Source organism: Pseudophryne corroboree, chromosome 6, assembly GCF_028390025.1.
Source record: "Pseudophryne corroboree isolate aPseCor3 chromosome 6, aPseCor3.hap2, whole genome shotgun sequence".
Lineage (NCBI taxonomy): Eukaryota > Metazoa > Chordata > Amphibia > Anura > Myobatrachidae > Pseudophryne > Pseudophryne corroboree.
In genome coordinates this window covers 588,678,979-588,696,720 of record NC_086449.1, presented here as the reverse complement: position 1 = coordinate 588,696,720, position 17,742 = coordinate 588,678,979, and the positions used below count along the sequence as shown (strand labels likewise).

Here is a 17,742-nt window from a genome sequence, read left to right as displayed (position 1 = left end):
AAAAAACAGTGCTAAATCCTTTGGAAAGTTATTGTGACTAAATTTGTGCAGCTAATTGAATAGGAAAACAATTGAATCCCGCTGTGTTAAGTTTAATTTAGCCGCTTTAACTCATGTAAATGGGTTAACATGGCTTATTAAATATGCCCGTTATAAAAGATAATATTTAAAACGTAAAGAACCACATTATCCCTGAATACAGCCAGGGTAAGCAGTTCGGTGAGAATAAAACAGGCACAGTATCAGATATTTACTAGCTATGTATTTGTTTGGGTAATCAATAGAATAGCTTCATTTTAAAGCAGAACAAGACCTGTAAGAGTATAGTGAATTACATATGACTATCCTGATAATCTAGATACATTCAGGCACAGCTGCCTATTGAACCAATTCGATTTTAATTCACTTTATTCGAGTCTTTTGTCCAAGTCTTTCATCGGTTTAAAAATAATTTGCTTTTTCTGCCTGAACTTGCAGGATGATTTTTAATTTAATGAAATAAAGGTAATTGTTTTGTATGAAAAAGAGGCCAATCACTGTGTCCCATACAGAGCAACCACTGTTCTTGTACTTTTCCTGCATGTACTCAACCACTGGTTCAGCACTGTCGTCTGATCCTAGGGAAATATGGAGAAGAAGAAATGATTATATCTACTCAAAAAATAATATACGTTCTTTATTCCGATGTCATCCCCCTAATTAAAAATACATCTGTTCCTACAAACACTGTATTCTGATCACACCTCATAGGTGACCCGTAATACTCCCTATATTGTACAATGCAATTCTAGTTCCCCAAAATAATTCGGATTTCAGTAATTGGGAGAGCTTTTTGTATTGTATTATTGACTTCATTCTGCCCTATTGCGGCACGCCTGATGGGGCGACCCAGCAAATGACCCATGGGAGTGCGCGGTAGTGGGTACACACTAGACAATGGTGGTCATTCCGAGTTGATCGCTAGCTGCATTTGTTCGCAGCGCAGCGATCAGGCTACAAAACAGCAGTTCTGCGCATGCGTATGCGGCGCAATGCGCACGTGCGACGTACGGGCACAACAAACAATGCAGTTTTGCACAGGATCTAGGGATGCATTTCAGTCGCACTGGTTGATGCAGAGTGATTGACATGAAGTGGGCGTTTCTGCATGGCAACTGACCGTTTTCAGGGAGTGTTCGGAAAAACGCAGGCGTGCCAGGGAAAATGCAGGCGTGATTGGTCGTACGCTGGGCGGGTGTGTGACGTCAAATCCGGAACTGAATAGTCTGAAGTGATCGCAAGCGCTGAGTAGGTTTTGAGCTGCTCTGAAACTACACAAAAAAAATCGCAGGCGCTCTGCGATAAAAACGTTCGCACTTCTGCTAAGCTAAAATACACTCCCAGTGGGCGGCAGCATAGCATTTGCACGGCTGCTAAAAACTGCTAGCGAGCAATCAACTCTGAATGACCCCCAATGTGCCCAATATGTCAGTCCTATCTGCCAGATTGGACAACATCGCTTAAGGGGCAGCTGTACTAAGACTTAGAGAGAGATAAAGTGGAAAGAGATAAAGGGGTCTATTCATGAAGCAGTGAAAAGCGTGAAGAATTGAGCCTGTGGAGTAGTTGCCTATGGCAACCAATCAGCTGCTCCGTACAATTGTATAGTATGCAAATTATAAATGTTACTTCAATGCTGATTGGTTGCCATGGGCAACTTCTCCACTGGCTCACTTCTCCACTCTTTTCACTGCTTCATGACTAGACCAAAATACCAACCAGTCAGCTCCTAACTGCCATTTTTCAGACACAGCCTGTAACATGGCAGTTAGGAGCTAATTGACTGGTACTTTATTACCGCTTTCAGATCGCAAATGCCGGATCCCACCCGGTATTAGAAACGTGTCCTTACCGGGTGGGATCCGGCATTTGCTCTATTTTGGTGACTTTCCGACCCGGCAATATACCGGGTCGGTTGCCATAGCAGCGGGGGTGGAGGCGGCGCTGAGAGATAAGCTCATCTCCTTATCTTCTGTCTGCCTTGCAGCAAGTCCTACCGGAAGATGTGTCTATCAACCCATGCATATGCACTGCATGATGTAGATGACTTGTCATTATGAAATGGCAAATCGTCCCGTCATCGTGCAATGTGATACAGTGGACAGAGCTAAAGCACCAACCAAAAGTGATAAAGTGCCAGCCAATCAGCTCCTAACTGCCATGTTACAAGCTGTGTTTGAAAAATGACAGTTAGAAGCTGGTTGGTTGATAGTTTATCCTCCCACTTCATCACTCTCCAAGGCTTAGTACATTTGGCCCACAGCTTGTAACATGGCAGTTAGGAGCTGATTGGCTAGTACTATGCGGTCTATTTACTAAGCCTTGGATGGAGATAAAGTCGGAGATAAAGTACCAGCCGATCAGCTCCTAACTGTCATTTTTCAAACACAGCCTGTGACATGGCAGTTAGGAGCCGACTGGCAGGTACTTTATCTCTAGTGACTTTATCTCCATCCAAGGCATAGTAAATAGAACCCTCTATCTCTATTCACGATATTCTCCACAAGGCTTAGTAAATAGACCTCCTGAGTCTATCTCCAAAGCGTTGCTGCATATGCTCCTATATGTTATATGGCCTAAAGTTAATCTCGCCTTCCTGTGCTGGCATTATATCCTTGGAGATGCTGCAAGATTGCTAAGAACACATACAGTAAAGAACAATTTACAATACAGTAGTTGTCATTTTAAGTGGAACTTGAGTTAAGAGTGTTCAGATTAGATTTTCTGGCTGGACTATACATGATTAATTCTACCTAACATTTGAAGATGCTTGAATGAATCCAATAATAGTTTTGAAACAAAACTAGGAAGAATTTAAATATGTCACATCTAAGTTTGGCCATGCAAATAACCCTCTAATTGCTGCCATAACAACCATACTTAGTAAAAGCAATTAGAAGGAACAAAGTGCAAATGTTGTGCCAAGTACTGATTTGAAGCATTACAGCCCATGCTGAATTATTGCACCACCGATGAAGTAAGGTTGAGTTGCTCTAAAGCAGGGTTCTCAACTTTAGGCCTCAAGTATGCCCAACAGGTCGTGTTTTCAGGATTTCTAGCTGTGGAAATAGGTGACATAATTACTGATCCAGCAAAATAGATTAACTCACATGTGCAGGGGCAGATTAGCCCAGCGGGAAACTGTGAAAGTCCCCGCTGGGCCAGTTCCATGCACTCCTATTCCGGGCCGGGCCTGCTGGTCCAGATGCTCAGCTCCAATCAGGTCAGAGTCAGTCCTTTCTCCCAGTCTTCTCCCCCTCTTAGTTGTGATGCTGGAAGTGGCAATAACTGCTTGCGCAGGGCATGGTGGCATCTAGGGACAGGCTCTCTCCATGGCTGTTTTAAACAGCCCATAAGAGTGGTGGGAAAAGGGAACATCTGAGTCCCCAGTCAGGCTAAAGAGGGACAAAATGAAAGTAGTAAGAGATGCATGCCAGATGTGTATTATTCACAGAGACAACCTCCTGCTACTATGTCACCAGCTACAGTAACCTTGCCAAGTTAGAGGAAGCCCCCTTGCCTGTGCTGATCGCCACTCTCCAGGACAAATGTTAATCTTGCTGCTTGTGGCACCCCATTTGGACACCAGTTCTCTGCACTCCGTATGGCATTTTGAATTTTTTGGGGGAGTGAGGGGGCATGGCCATGATCCTAAATTGGCCATGCGGCCCAGTTCCCTGGGCTCTTCCCTGCTTTTGCTGGCCCTGGTCACTCCTCACAGCTCTGCCTGCAGTAGCCAGCAACATAGGAGAAGTTGGTAAGGGACACAGGACCGATGGGGGCACAAGCAATAAGACGCCCTGTCGAAGACCACTGACCAGCCCCAGGGTAATTGCACATGGGTGGCGTGGCAGTGCCTACAGATATTGTGTGCAGGATAAAATGGGGTGCACCCTTCTCATCTCTGAGGGTGTACTGCATGCACTATAGCCAACCCCTACAATACCCTTATTATTGTACAGGATGCTTGGAGTGGGGGCACTACAGGGGGACCTGTCCTCATCCCAGCTGGCAGTACCACTGCATATAGAACTTCAAGGTGCCCTTACCCCATTTCCAGCTCTGCCTGAGTGGTATGGCTGGGCATGGCTCTGTCTCTTCTCTGTATCTTCCTTCTTTCTGTCTCTTTCCTGACCGTCTCTCCTCCTGCCGTCACTCTCTGCCCTCTGTCTCTTTCCCTCTTTCCTCTGTCTCTTCCTTCTACCTGTCTGTCTCTTCCCTCAATGTCTCCCTTCACACTGTCCGTTCACATCTTCTGTCTGTCTCTTCCCTTTGTTTATATGAACCTTATCGGGAGGTTTGCATGGCGCAACTCGGATGCATGCGCAGATGAATAATATAAATAAATAAAACACATTGGCCCGTTCAGGAATAAATAAACTTGGCATGTCAAGCAAACACACATGGGAGCCAGTATCTGAAGTGTATTAGAAATGTGTTGGGCGTTCCTAGACAATGCTTACTGACTCTTTGGTTGCCCAACTTGGGAGGGGGCAGCCAGGTCGGTAAAACAGGGGGCATGGTCTTGTCAGGGGTGTTCGGCAAGGGGGTGTGGATGCATAATTGTGCCATTGTGGCCCGCCTCTCGCTATTCAATGCCCACATTAACCAGCATTGAATAGCTGAGGGCGGGGCAGGACTACGATGATGTCATTCACCAAGAATCATGTCATCGGCCTCCCCAGACCACCCACTTGGGGGGGGGGGGGGGGGGAGATACGGGGGGTGAGGCCAGCCTTCACGAGACTTAACTACCCTTCCGGGGGCTGGGAGCGCCACCCAAATTTCAGCAACCTCCCGAGAGTGTAGGTAAGTATGTCCCGTACGGTTACAGGGGGTTGGCTAATCAGTTATAGATGTAGTTTGGGTGTGTTGCTGAAAGTGATTGCATACAGAGATGCTGATTCGCTCATATCGGAGGCCATACTCAGACGGATGGTCTGCATCTAGCATATAGCTAGTGCAAGTTTCAATGGTGCCACAAAGTATGATTGCAGCGTTTGTAGACACTGAAAGTGGGAGTCCTTGCACATGGGGAGATGTCAGAAGAGGGGCACCCGGTGTAGCATTAGAAGCCCCGATAAGCCGCCACTCATGCCGGCTTATCGGAGCTAATAGGATAGCCCCCGGTGGGACAATTAGTCCCGGTAAATTACCGGGGTTAATTGGATATCCCCCTAAATATGGGCAGATTTATTTATCTTGCACCCATACGTATGTTTTTGGGTGTAAGATGTCCCCTTTAAGGGCCTAATTCAGACCTGATCGTAGATGTGCTAAATTTAGCACATCTACGATCAGTCACACAGACATGCGGTGGGACGCACAGCACCGATCAGGTCTGAATTAGGCCCAAAATGTCCATATATGCAAGCAGTACATCCTTCCCATTTAGCGAAAACATGTTGGGAATAGTTGGAAACGGCAGTACAGGCGTGATGCAGCTCTTGAAAGTGTGCTGTGCAAATTGTTTACAGTTGGTATCATTTAACAGAGTAATGGATGTGGCTTTATTAAATGTTGTCTCATTTGTTTTCTTTGTAATACCCTTTAAAATTGACCCAAGAGTAGGTGCCTACCAGTCTTAGAAACAGCCCAGCATTCTCTTATACAATTAATGGAAATGATCCCCATCATCACAGCCGGGAAGTCTTGCATTCTGCACACATTGGTTATGATTACTCAACCAGAAATATGAGGTTTAACCCACTATTTACTGTGTGCAGAGGGCATATACCTCTATTGCCAGCCATACGTTGCACAGAGAATTCACCCATTGCCATCGATGTTGTAGTGAAAAGTCCCATTATCTGCTGTATATTACAGTGTAATATATTGCAAAGTAATACCGTCTATAGGCACAGAGACCTTTTAATTGTCAGCCACATGCTGCACAGATAACCCAAAGGCAGTATTATCCATAAGGATGACTAGGCAGAAGTCTAGGGGTTCCACAGGGACCAGGAACCCATCAATTTTTTTTTCTCGGAGGCAATGTTACCTACGTCCTAGGACTCCAATGGTTAAAGGCACTTTGCACTCTGCCCCATAGCAAGGCACACTCGTAGTCAGTTGAGGTGTGTTTTGAGACTATGGGGAGGGGGGGGGGGGGGGGGAGAGACAGAGGACCACTAGCGAGAACAAGTGCGCAGTGCCGTAACTAGACATTTTAGCGCTGTGTGCAAGAAACAGCATCGGCGCCCCCCTATACAAAATGGGCTGTGCGCACCATAGGCGCTCATCAAAAATATGAGGGCATGGCTTCATGGGGAAGGGGCGTAGCCACAAAATAATACCAATTCATATTAAGCTGTACAGTAGTCTCCAGTATTCAAATTACACCACACAGTAGCGCCACTTACACACATTACACCAGGTAGAGCCCCTTTTACACGTTATGCCAGGTACAGCCCCTTTCACACATTATTCCAAGTAGAGCCACATTTTACACATTACTCCACATATATCCCCTATCACACATTATGCCAGGTAGAGTCCCTTTTTACACATTACACCAGGCAGATTCCCCTTTTACACCGTACGGCAGGTAGATTCCCCTTTTACACATTACGCCAGGTAGTGCTCCCTTTTACACATTACAGCAGGCAGAGCTCCCTTTTACACATTACAGCAGGCAGAGTCCCCTTTTACACAGTACTAAAAGGCAGAGTCTCCTTTTACACAGTACGGCAGGTAGAGATCAATTTTACACATTAAGGCAGGTAAAGCGCCCTTTTACACATTACGGCAGGCAGAGTCACCCTTTTTACACATTACGGCAGGCAGAGTCCCCCTTTTTACACATTGTGGCAGCAAAGTCCCCCTTTTTACACATTGCAGCAGCAGAGTCCCCCTTTTACACATTAGGCAGGCAGAGTCCCCTTTTTACAAATTATGACAGCAGTGTCCCCTTTTTACACATTATAGCAGCAGAGTCCCCCTTTTTACACATTATGGCACCAGAGTTCCTCTTTTAACACATTTTGCAGGCAGAGTCAGAGAGGGAGATGAAGATGTGATATACTTACCTTTGACCAGCCGGCAGGCCTCTCCGCTCTTCATTCATGCCCTACGCTCCGGCTCTTCGTAGCTCAGGGCATTGGGGGTGGGCTGGAAGAGACGTCATCTGTGAAGGCAGGCAGCCAGATGTGGATCCCACAGTGCGGCGGCAGAGCAGCCAGACAGGTGTTGCCAGTGGTCCAGTGCCCACAGTGCATCTGCGCTGTGTGCCAGGCACCACTGGCACACACCTAGTTAAGGCCCTGCCCCACCAATCGCTGGACTTACTAAATTATGTTTATATACAATAAAAAAAATCTTATTTTACATACCACTTACCACACTCAAGTGAGGACAGGTGAGAAGCTGGTAGCGCAGCACTCTCTTGCAGCAGCGGCGGGAGACGGGAGGTGAGTGAATGTACAAGAGATAGCGGTCATGCGGGTGTGCTGCCAGATGGTGCGCCCTCGGTGCATTTGCGCTGTGGGCAATGCACCATTTACACACTCCTAGTTATGGCCCTGCAATTGTGCTATGAGAAAAGTTGTCAGCATACTTTATTTCAACTGGGTATCGGTGTCTGTGTGAATCCTGAAAGTGTACATGATGGCATAAGATCTGCTTTCCAAATATCAGCTGTAGTGGGGTGAAAGATTGAAGTGGCGGAGGAGGCCCAAAATATCTGATTGCCTAGATGCCCAGCCATGGGTTAATATGGGTTGGGGATGGAATCACAGCGGCAAGGATCCCGGAGGCAGTATACTGACACCAGGATCCTGGCAGCAGGGTGAGCGCTAGAAAGCTCCTTGCGGGCTCACTGTGCTCGCCACGCTGCAGGCTCGGTGACTCGCTTCACTCGCCACAGGTTTTATCCGCACTCTATGGGTGTCGTGGACACCCACGAATGGGATTAGCCCTGGCGCAGTTGTTGGCATTCTCAGCAGTCGGGATCCTGGCGTCGGTATTCTGATCGCCAGGATCCCGACAGCCTGGATATTAACTACATCCCATTAATATGGCCCTGGATACCCTTATTTCAAGGTATAAATTGCAGAGAGCTACAACCATTGTCAGACACAAATACAGGTTGAGTATCCCTTATCCAAAATGCTTGGGACCAGAGGTATTTTGGATATGGGATTTTTCCGTATTTTGGAATAATTACATACCATAATGAGATATCATGGTGATGGGACCTAAATCTAAGCACAGAATGCATTTATGTTTCATATACACCTTATACACACAGCCTGAAGGTAATTTTAGCCAATATTTTTTATAACTTTGTGCATTAAACAAAGTGTGTCTACATTCACACAATTCATTTATGTTTCATATACACCTTATACACACAGCCTGAAGGTCTTATAATACAATATTTTTATTAACTTTGTATATTAAACAAAGTTTGTGTACATTGAGCCATCAGAAAACAAAGGTTTCACTATCTCACTCTCACTCAAACAATTCTGTATTTCGGAATATTCCGTATTTCAGAATATTTTGATATGGGATACTCAACCTGTACAGAACATGTAACATAGCAGTTAAGAGAGCTCATCACTTATACTTCAACTGCCCTCATAAGCCTCCACATTGCTCTCTAGATATTCTTTAGTAATTCAGGACATATTTAGGTCTGGATGATTTCAGCATGGTACAGAGGCCACAGCAGGGACATAAAGTATCTATAATGATTCTATCTAATTCAGGGGATATCCAATTAGCCCCGGTAATTTACCGGGGCTAATTGTCCCGCCGGGGGCTAGCTAATTATCCCCGATAAGCCGAGGCACGCGCCGGCTTATCTGGGATTTTGTTTCACCTGCCTCCAGCAGGCAAAGCAGAATCCCCAGAAACAGCCCCTTTTTCGTCTGAAAACGGGGCCATTTCACCCAAAAACAGACAGGTTTCACTGAACCTGTGTGTTTTCAGGAGAAGGGGTTTTCTGGATAGTCTGTAAAAAAAAATTGGTGAAACATTGAAAAAAAGTCTGAAAAACGACCCGATGTTTTACCGGGGATAATTGGATATGTCACTTGTGTGATTGCTCATTTCATAAAACAATTAAAAATGTGGTCATGGGATGCACCAAAATGTCAGCATTATCTATTAAAACATAGTGTTGGCGGTGGTACCAAATCTGTGGTGATCACGTCATGGTTGCAGAGTGTGTACCACACTCCCCGCACCCATTATACACCACTGGGGTGCTTGGCAATTCACTCATTTCTGTCCTTTTGATGTCTGAAATAATGATAGAGATTATCTTATTACTGTAAGATCTTTCAAATATGTGAACCATATAATAAGGGACGTGGGCCTTGTGTTGTTCTCTTATCCATATGTCTGGAAATGATGATGCCAAGGCATACCGTATGACCTTTACAGGAGAGTTTCCATAATCCATTCCAAGAAACCAAAACACATTATCATTCCAGAAGTGGTCATCCTATGTCCAAGCTTTGTATTTTTCTTGTTGGAATTTCAAAATGAATCACCATTTTTCAAACCTGTGGGTAATTTATATCCTTCTACATCGTATGCTCACTGCTTTATACCAGCCAAACATACTGGCAGTAGCCTAATAAGACCTCTCCAATTATTCATATGTTATGTTTTATGCAAATCAAGTCAGAGAAATAAAAGGGTATGTGCATTCACAACAACAATAAGTAATCAGTGAGTTCATGCCTTTGATAAAGCATTGTAGAACACAGGACCTGATCCAGAGGTGCGTACACTAAGGGTGACGCATGCGCTGTAGGAGGTTTCAGAATTTTTTGGGCACTCAACTACTTGAACATCAGCACTGCATGCGCTTTGTGGTGTCACATATTCTGTATATAGATTAAAGAGCCCCTTGAAAATAGATGGTGAATGGGAAGGCAGGGGTGACTGGGGAGACAGTTTGTGACTGGAGAGACAGGGAGATGGGTGACAGGGAATGCAGTGGGTGATGTCAAGGAATGGGAGAAACAGGGTAAGGTAGTGGGTGACACCAGGCAGAGGTAGTGGGTGATGCCAGTAAATAGTTGACGGGGGGGGGAGTGGGTGACATACAGGATGACAGAGAGAGGCAGTGGGTAATAGGGAGAAGGTAACAGGAGAGAGGGGTGACGGGGAGAGATAGTGGGTAATAGGGAAAAAGTGATGGGGAGAGGCAGTGGTTGATAGAGAGAAGAAGAGGGTGACGGGGAGAAGGTGATGCCTTGGAGAGGCAGCATGTGACAGGAGAGAGAGGGTGATGGAGAAGTAGTGATGCAGGGGGAGAGAGTGGGTGACATGGGAGGTAGTAGATGGCAGGGGGAGGCAGTGACTGGCAGCAGGTGAACACAGGAGGAACTGAGTGGCAAGCGTGACAAGGAGAGGCAGAGGATTACTGGGAGAGGAAGTGGGTGACTGGGAAAGACAATGGGTGATAGTGTTAACAAAGAGTGACTGCACATGAGGCTCAGCATTGGCTCCCCCCTCCTCTTGCAGAACACAGCGACAGCATCAGCTACCCCCCTCTGCATGCAGAACACAGTTACAGCGTCGGCTTTCCCCTCCACTTGCAGAACACAGTGACCGTGTCGGCTACCCCTTTTTCCCCTTGCAGAACACAGTGACAGTGGGGGTAATTCTGAGTTGATCGCAGCAGCAAGTTTGTTAGCAATTGGGCAAAACCATGTGCACTGCAGGGGGGGCAGATATAACATTTGCAGAGAGAGTTAGATTTGGGTGGGTTATTTTGTTTATGTGCAGGGTAAATACTGGCTGCTTTATATTTACACTGCAATTTAGATTTCAGTTTGAATACACCCCACCCAAATCTAACTCTCTGCACAAGTTATATCTGTCCCCCCTGCAGTGCACATGGTTTTGCCCAACTGCTAACAAATTTGATGCTACGATCAACTCAGAATTAGGCCCCGTGTCGCCCCCTTCCCCCTCCACTCCACCCTTGCAGAACACAGTGACTCCCCTCCCAGATCACAGCCGCAGGAGTTGGATCAGGGAACAGGGATCCATTGGAGGATCCACCTGCCCAGCCACAGCACATGCTTTCCAGCAACAGGAATCTCTCTCACCCAGGATGCAAACCAGGCACGGAGCTTATTAGCGTCCGAGATAAGTACGGTGCTTTCCTCAGTGGTACAATCTTTACTCTATCAGTCATAGCTGTCTTCTGTCAGTGAATTTGATTCAGTATCTCACATTTCTACCGGAGTCAATTACCCTAATTGATGCATTACCATGTTCTCTTTGGTGGCCAACCATAACATAAAATGTAACTTTGGTTAGAACTTCCTGCTATGTACAATATGCCCTCCATCTACGATCTCTCACTTTGAATAGATTTTCAGGAGGAAAGAAAACACTTTTTATGGCACTCTTATTAACCATGACTAATCAGAAATTGACAGTTACAAGCTTGTTGGTTGATATCTCTCTCCACTTTATTGCTGCAAACTTTGATACAAATGCCCCTGTGAGTGTTGGGCATTAAAGATGAATGTGCCTAAGACACATAGGGGTCAATTCAATTCAGGGCGCTGTGAATAGCGCCAGGAAAGAGGTCCCGGAGCTATTCAATTCAGCGTGCTGTTAAGTTCGACTACAAGATTTCTGCTCACAACCTTCCTGAGGTGCGAGCAGAAATCCGACAAGACTAGTGCAGCGATGCTTTTGTGCCCTAGCGCGGCGCAGACTGCATTGCGGCGGGGCTCTTTAGTTGCGAGAACAGTCATTTTCCGAATTAACACACATTTTAAGGCGCGAGTACTGGTATTCTCCATCATAACAGCGCGCTGAATTGAAGAGCTCTCTGAGACCTCTTTCCCAGTGCTAGTCACATTGTGTTTAATTGAATTCACCCAATTGGGGGGGGAATTCCATTATTTCTTGCCGCGGCCACCACTATATGGCTCCCAACAAAGCAATTATATAGTTGCTTAATTCGGGTGTGCTGAGCCCCAGGGACATACATTTCAGCTTGCAGCCCCCCATGCTGGCGAGCTGAAATTAGCAAAAAGTTACCCGTTTTGGTGCCAAACTGCACTTTTCAAGATTGCACCCGTTAGTCTAGTTGGGTTTAGCTGCTTTATGCGGCTAAACCCAACATTAATGGGCATGATATACAGCATCAATTGTATATTGCCCTTGCGATCTCCCGTCACTTTAGACGAGAGATGAGGCAGCAATATCAATTGAATTCCCCCCATAGAACTACTGCAGCAAATGTGACAGGAGAATTCAATATTTATCTTGAGTAAAATGTTTCCACAGAAATATGTTAACGAGAGCTTCAGAAATCTAACATCCATTGTAGAGCCGACATTGCCACACCTCTTATTACTGGCTATGCTAAAAGGAAAAAAATATGATATCATGGTTATAAAAAATGGACCTCTGATTATTGGCATATTAAAGCCCGAGGGGGCCTGTGTGCAGCGACTGAGTCAGAGCCGCTAAGCTGACAGCTCGACCCCCATATGAATTAAGGGAAATTCTAGGTACACTACTGCTAGTGTAATAGCACTTCATCTACAGATCACAGTAATCTAGCAGAACAGTAAGAGATGCTTCAGGTACCTTGGGTCCTGGTTATGTAGGGCCTTGAAAGTTAGTAAGCCAATCTTAAAACAATTCGCCATCTTACAGGCAGCCAGTGAAAGGAGTAGAGAATGGGTGTTATGTGGCTGGAATGGGGCTGGTTTGTTAATAGTCTGGCAGCTGCCTTTTGTACCAGCAGCAAGCGATGCAATACTTTTGCTGGGAGGACAAGGCAGAGGACCTTGCAGTAGTCTAGGTGTGACGATACACATGCCTATACGACTTTAGGTAGATCTTCTGAGGGAATTTTAGTGCTTAATTCTGGCTATGTTACTCAGATGAAAGAATGTGGATATTACTGTGGCTGATACCTGATTCCACACATGTTCAGTGTTTTGTTATTCTGAACCCCCAAGACAGGCTTGCCTACCCTCCCGCAGCGGGAGGCTCCCGATTTTTAAATGAGCCTCCCGCTGCCCCGCATACCTAGAGAGTCCTCCCGGATTTTGAGGGTCCATCGTTGAAAATCTGGACTGCGCATGCGCAAGTCCGGAGATGGGGGGGGGGGGGGGGGGGCGCCTGCACGGGAGACTTCAGAGCCGGCCACCGCAGGGTTGTGTGCAGTGGTTTCTTCCCTGCCCTGTACACAGAGAGGCAGAGCTTTGCTTCCTGGTTGCTGGCCCCTCCCACCACACTGAGTCAGATGGCAGCGTGTATCAGTAACTTTCTTCCCCCTGCTCCTCGATAGGTAGTGCCTGCGATGTGCTGCCTTCCCACAGCCCCACACTGTCCTGGGGCGGTAGATGCTAGAATCAAGTGGGCTAAGGGACCTTTTCCGTAAGGGGGAGGAGTTATGACGCAAGGGGGAGGAGCTAGGCCAGCGGGATAGTTCCTCTACTATCCACGCCACCAACTATTACCTTTAGTAATTAGGTGGTGAGCGAAGCGGAGCGGAGCGAGCCACCGTGCCCGAAGCGTGGCGAGCGAAGCGAGCCCGCGAGGGTACTTTTCGGGTACCCTGTTCGCCCGTAGCTCCTCCCCCTGGTGACGTAGCTCCTCCCCTCAATACGTCACAAGGTCCCTTCAGCCCCTCCGATATAGAACCAACCGTCCTGGGGCCGGCTCCCAGTCCTTACAGGAAGGAGCAACATAGCCAGGTGGGTGCTGTGTGGAATAGGTGTTGTGTGTCCTGTAATGTGGCACTGGGTGTAATATTGGGGGGCTGTGTTGCAGTGTGTAAGCTAGTACAGGGTGTAATATGGGGAGAAGGTATGTATAATGTAATGTGCTGGGTGTAATATGGGGGAGGGGTGTGTGTGTATAATGTAATGTGCTGGGTGTAATATGGGGGAGGGGATGTATGTATAATGTAATGTGCTGGGTGTAATATTGGGGAGGGGGTATGTATAATGTAATGTGCTGGGTGTAATATGGGGGAGGGGTGTGTGTATAATGTAATGTGCTGGGTGTAATATGGGGGAGGGGTCTATGTATAATGTAATGTGCTGGGTGTAATATGGGGGAGGGGTCTATGTATAATGTAATGTGCTGGGTGTAATATTGGGGAGGGGGTATGTATAATGTAATGTGCTGGGTGTAATATTGGGGAGGGGGTATGTATAATGTAATGTGCTGGGTGTAATATTGGGGAGGGGGTATGTATAATGTAATGTGCTGGGTGTAATATTGGGGAGGGGGTATGTATAATGTAATGTGCTGGGTGTAATATGGGGGAGGGGTGTGTGTATAATGTAATGTGCTGGGTGTAATATGGGGGAGGGGTGTGTGTATAATGTAATGTGCTGGGTGTAATAATAAGATTTTACTTACCGATAAATCTATTTCTCGGAGTCCGTAGTGGATGCTGGGGTTCCTGAAAGGACCATGGGGAATAGCGGCTCCGCAGGAGACAGGGCACAAAAAGTAAAGCTTTTCCGATCAGGTGGTGTGCACTGGCTCCTCCCCCTATGACCCTCCTCCAGACTCCAGTTAGGTACTGTGCCCGGACGAGCGTACACAATAAGGGAGGATTTTGAATCCCGGGTAAGACTCATACCAGCCACACCAATCACACCGTACAACTTGTGATCTAAACCCAGTTAACAGTATGATAACAGCGGAGCCTCTGAAAGATGGCTTCCTTTAACAATAACCCGAATTAGTTAACAATAACTATGTACAACTTATGCAGATAATCCGCACTTGGGATGGGCGCCCAGCATCCACTACGGACTCCGAGAAATAGATTTATCGGTAAGTAAAATCTTATTTTCTCTATCGTCCTAGTGGATGCTGGGGTTCCTGAAAGGACCATGGGGATTATACCAAAGCTCCCAAACGGGCGGGAGAGTGCGGATGACTCTGCAGCACCGAATGAGAGAACTCCAGGTCCTCCTTAGCCAGAGTATCAAATTTGTAAAATTTTACAAACGTGTTCTCCCCTGACCACGTAGCTGCTCGGCAAAGTTGTAATGCCGAGACCCCTCGGGCAGCCGCCCAAGATGAGCCCACCTTCCTTGTGGAGTGGGCCTTTACAGATTTAGGCTGTGGCAAGCCTGCCACAGAATGTGCAAGTTGGATTGTGCTACAGATCCAACGAGCAATCGTCTGCTTAGACGCAGGAGCACCCATCTTGTTGGGTGCATACAATATAAACAACGAGTCAGATTTTCTGACTCCAGCTGTCCTTGCAATATATATTTTTAATGCTCTGACAACGTCCAGTAACTTGGAGTCCTCCAAGTCACTTGTAGCCGCAGGCACTACAATAGGCTGGTTCAGATGAAATGCTGACACCACCTTAGGGAGAAAATGCGGACGAGTTCGCAGTTCTGCCCTGTCCGAATGGAAAATCAGATATGGGCTTTTGTAAGATAAAGCTGCCAATTCTGACACTCTCCTGGCAGAAGCCAGGGCTAGAAGCATGGTCACTTTCCATGTGAGATATTTCAAATCCACCTTTTTTAGTGGTTCAAACCAATGAGATTTTAGGAAGTCCAAAACCACATTTAGATCCCACGGTGCCACTGGAGGCACCACAGGAGGCTGTATATGCAGCACTCCCTTAACAAAGGTCTGGACTTCAGGGACTGAAGCCAATTCTTTTTGAAAGAAAATCGACAGGGCCGAAATTTGAACCTTAATAGATCCCAATTTGAGACCCATTGACAATCCTGATTGCAGGAAATGTAGGAATCGACCCAGTTGAAATTCCTCCGTCGGAGCACTCCGATCTTCGCACCACGCAACATATTTTCGCCAAATTCGGTGATAATGTTGCACGGTTACTTCCTTCCTTGCTTTAATCAAAGTAGGAATGACTTCTTCCGGCATGCCTCTTTCCTTTAGGATCCGGCGTTCAACCGCCATGCCGTCAAACGCAGCCGCGGTAAGTCTTGAAACAGACAGGGACCCTGCTGAAGCAAGTCCCTCCTTAGAGGTAGAGGCCACGGATCTTCCGTGATCATCTCTTGAAGTTCCGGGTACCAAGTCCTCCTTGGCCAATCCGGAACCACTAGTATCGTTCTTACGCCTCTTTGCCGTATAATTCTCAATACTTTTGGTATGAGAGGCAGAGGAGGAAACACATACACCGACTGGTACACCCAAGGCGTTACCAGCGCGTCCACAGCTATTGCCTGCGGATCTCTTGACCTGGCGCAATACCTGTCCAGTTTTTTGTTGAGGCGAGACGCCATCATGTCCACCATTGGTCTTTCCCAACGGGTTACCAGCATGTGGAAGACTTCTGGATGAAGTCCCCACTCTCCCGGGTGAAGATCGTGTCTGCTGAGGAAGTCTGCTTCCCAGTTGTCCACTCCCGGGATGAACACTGCTGACAGTGCTATCACATGATTCTCTGCCCAGCGAAGAATCCTTGCAGCTTCTGCCATTGCCCTCCTGCTTCTTGTGCCGCCCTGTCTGTTCACATGGGCGACTGCCGTGATGTTGTCCGACTGGATCAATACCGGTTTTCCCTGAAGCAGAGGTTCTGCCTGGTTTAGAGCATTGTATATTGCTCTTAGTTCCAGAATGTTTATGTGAAGAGACGTTTCCAGGCTCGTCCATACTCCCTGGAAGTTTCTTCCTTGTGTGACTGCTCCCCAGCCTCTCAGGCTGGCGTCCGTGGTCACCAGGATCCAATCCTGTATGCCGAATCTGCGGCCCTCCAATAGATGAGCACTCTGCAACCACCACAGAAGAGACACCCTTGTCCTTGGAGACAGGGTTATCCGTAGGTGCATCTGAAGATGCGACCCTGACCATTTGTCCAACAGATCCCTTTGGAAAATTCTTGCGTGGAATCTGCCGAATGGAATCGCTTCGTAAGAAGCCACCATTTTTCCCAGGACTCTTGTGCATTGATGTACAGACACCTTTCCTGGTTTTAGGAGGTTCCTGACAAGCTCGGATAACTCCTTGGCTTTTTCCTCCGGGAGAAAAACCTTTTTCTGAACCGTGTCCAGAATCATCCCTAGGAACAGCAGACGAGTTGTCGGCATTAACTGGGATTTTGGAATATTCAGAATCCACCCGTGCTGTTTTAGCACTTCTTGAGACAGTGCTAATCCCATCTCTAGCTGTTCTCTGGACCTCGCCCTTATTAGGAGATCGTCCAAGTATGGGATAATTAATACGCCTTTTCTTCGAAGAAGAATCATCATCTCGGCCATTACCTTTGTAAAGATCCGAGGTGCCGTGGACAATCCGAACGGCAGCGTCTGAAACTGATAGTGACAGTTTTGTACAACGAACCTGAGGTACCCCTGGTGTGAGGGGTAAATTGGAACGTGGAGATACGCATCCTTGATGTCCAAGGATACCATAAAGTTCCCCTCTTCCAGGTTCGCTATCACTGCTCTGAGTGACTCCATTTTGAACTTGAACTTCTTTATGTACAGGTTCAAGGACTTCAGATTTAGAATAGGCCTTACCGAGCCATCCGGCTTCGGTACCACAAAAAGAGTGGAATAATACCCCTTCCCTTGTTGCAGAAGAGGTACCTTGACTATCACCTGCTGAGAGTACAGCTTGTGAATGGCTTCCAACACCGTCTCCCTTTCGGAGGGGGACGTTGGTAAAGCAGACCTCAGGAAACGGCGAGGTGGATCTGTCTCTAATTCCAACCTGTATCCCTGAGATATTATCTGCAGGATCCAGGGATCT

General features: G+C 46.8%; 1 long non-coding RNA gene across 1 annotated transcript in view; it reads right to left on the bottom strand.

The window, feature by feature from the left end:
• Positions 1-242: 242 nt before the first annotated feature.
• Positions 243-17,742, bottom strand: part of LOC134933038 (uncharacterized) — a 64,390-nt gene continuing 46,890 nt past the window's right edge. The window contains exons 2-3 of the long non-coding RNA XR_010179573.1: positions 3,150-3,434; positions 243-617 (exon numbers count right to left, since the gene is read on the bottom strand). This is a non-coding gene — a long non-coding RNA (uncharacterized LOC134933038). The remainder of the gene's footprint in view (positions 618-3,149; positions 3,435-17,742) is intronic.